The sequence below is a fragment of the Dermacentor albipictus genome, chromosome 2, assembly GCF_038994185.2.
Source record: "Dermacentor albipictus isolate Rhodes 1998 colony chromosome 2, USDA_Dalb.pri_finalv2, whole genome shotgun sequence".
NCBI lineage: Eukaryota > Metazoa > Arthropoda > Arachnida > Ixodida > Ixodidae > Dermacentor > Dermacentor albipictus.
In genome coordinates this window covers 203,099,530-203,102,220 of record NC_091822.1, presented here as the reverse complement: position 1 = coordinate 203,102,220, position 2,691 = coordinate 203,099,530, and positions in this window count along the sequence as shown.

Below are 2,691 nucleotides of genomic sequence, written 5' to 3'. Positions count from 1 at the left end.
TCACGGCGACCGAAATGGCACTTGGAGGAGTTTAGCTGAAGGCCAGCCCTGCGAAACACGGAGAGTATGGTTGTGAGGCGCCGCAGGTGGCTCTCAAAGTTCGGCGAAAACACAATCACATCGTCGAGGTAACACAGGCATGTAGACCACTTCAAGCCACGCAAGAGAGAGTCCATCATGCGCTCGAATGTAGCTGGCGCATTGCATAATCCAAAGGGCATGACTTTAAATTGGTACAGACCGTCCGGTGTGACAAAGGCGGTTTTCTCGCGGTCCATCTCATCGACGCTAATCTGCCAATAGCCGGAGCGGAGGTCAATTGATGAAAAGTATTGGGATCCGTGAAGGCAGTCAAGAGCGTCATCAATGCGAGGCAAGGGATAAACATCCTTCTTTGTTATCCGGTTGAGGTGACGGTAGTCAACGCAGAAGCGCCACGAGTTATCTTTTTTCTTTACTAAGACAACCGGTGATGCCCACGGGCTACTGGAGGGTTCAATGATGTCCTTGTCCATCATCCTGTCTACTTCTTTCTGTATGATGGCCCTTTCTGTTGCCGAGACACGATATGGCCGCCTATGAATGGGGCTGGCGTCACCGGTGTTGATGCGATGCGTGACAACAGATGTCTGGCCAAGTGGACGGTCGTCCAAATCAAAGATGTCCCGATAAGATGACAGGAGATGACGAAGAGCTGTTGTTTGCTCGGAAGGAAGGTCGGGGGCGATCATCTTAGAAACATCGTCCGCAGGCGTCGAGTACGAAGGAGTGGATGACAAAGGTCCGTTCGTACTGAGGAAGGATTCAGAGGTCAAAAAAGAAATCTGAAATTCTTCCAAAGGAGTGATATGCGCTATGGCGATACCGTGTGGCAAAACATGTGACGAGAACCCAAAATTGAGGATGGGCACGCGAGCGCAGTTTTCGCGGATCCGAATTAAGGTGCTCGGTAGGGCAATATTACGCGACAAAACCACGTCAGTAAGCGGCGACAGGACGTACTCGCCATCAGGTACGGGAGGACAGGGCGTCAGCAGGACATTTGTAGCAGCCTGTGGAGACAGCCTTGCAAATTCAGCAGCACATAAGCGGTGTGGAGCACAAGTGGTTGCGTCGGCAGGAAGCGGCAGGTCCAACTGTACAACACCTGCGGAGCAGTCAATTTGGGCAGAGTGTTTCGAAAGGAAGTCGAGGCCGAGAATTAGGTCGTGTGGGCAGTGTTCAAGGACGATAAATAGAACAACGGTATAATGGCCCCCAATGGTCACACGTGCTGTGCACATTCCAAGGACAGGTGACGTACTCCCATCGGCGACTCGCACGGTGCACGGTACGGCGGGGGTCAGAACCTTTTTGAGCCGGCGGCGGAGAGCAGCGCTCATAACTGAAAGCTGCGCTCCTGTATCAACGAGAGACCTAACAGGAACGCCATCGACTTCAATGTCCAGCAGGTTTCCACATGTAGGCAGGGTCAATAGAGGATTTGTGGGCCGGGTCGGAGTTGCAGCTTCACCTCCGGGAGCTGCACCGCCTAGTTTCCCGAAGCGAAGCGACCGGTTGCAGAAGGGGACGAAGAGCGGTGAACGAGAGGCGAACGGGACCTACGACCTTGCGGAGACGGGGATCGGCTGGATCTTGGTGGAGCACTGTCGGCGTTGATGTTCCTAGTCGGCGTATAGGGCGAGAAAGTGCGATTGTCGGGTACTTGGCTGTAGTGACTCGGAGACGACCACCGAGGAGGCGACGACCAGTGGTTGCGGCAATGACGGGCGATGTGTCCAATACCGGAACAATTAAAACAGATGGGTTTATCATCCGCTGTGCGCCATTCAGCTGGGTTGCGACGGAGTGGTGGAAAGCTTTGCGTCCGGGAGCGAGCGGTCGGAGAAATTTGGTAGGTGTTGGTATGGCGGACTGAGCAGAGAGATGGAATGCCCAAACTTGCTATTTCCTCCCGAACGACCGCTTGTATAAGGGAGATAGCGGGTACGCTTTCCCGACAGTCTGAACGAACGGGAGCCGGGGCCATGGCCTCAAGCTCACGGCGAACGATGCGCGTTATTTCTTCCGGTCCTGCGGGCTGAACGAACCGCGGCGGGTCTTCGCAAGAAGATGTCGCGGCGGTATTGGGCAACCGGTCGAAAGTTTGAGTGACGCGGCGGCCCTTCGCTTGTTCGAAGCGCCGGCACTCCTTAATAATTGCATCCACAGTGGCACAATCCTTACACATCAAGAGATTGAAGGCATCGTCTGCAATACCTTTCAATATATGGCCAATCTTGTCTGCCTCGGTCATGTTGTCATCAGCCTTGCGACAGAGGGCCAGCACATCCTGTATGTACACGACATAGGATTCTGTGGACGTCTGAGCGCGGCACGCAAGTTCTTTTTTAGCTGCCAGCTGACGACCGACAGGTCTGCCGAACAGGTCTCGCATTTTTTCTTTGCAAACATCCCAGCTCGTTAGGTCAGCTTCATGTGTGTCATACCATTGCTTCGCAGTTCCCTTCAGATAAAATATTACGTTTGCAAGCATCATTGTAGGATCCCACCTGTTGTTGTCGCACACTCGCTCGTACATCGTAAGCCAGTCCTCGACGTCGACGTTGTCCGTGCCACAAAATGTTCCCGGGTCCCGTGGGTGAGTGAGGATGACCGTGGGCACGGGCTGCCGAGGCGTTGTCGCTTGTG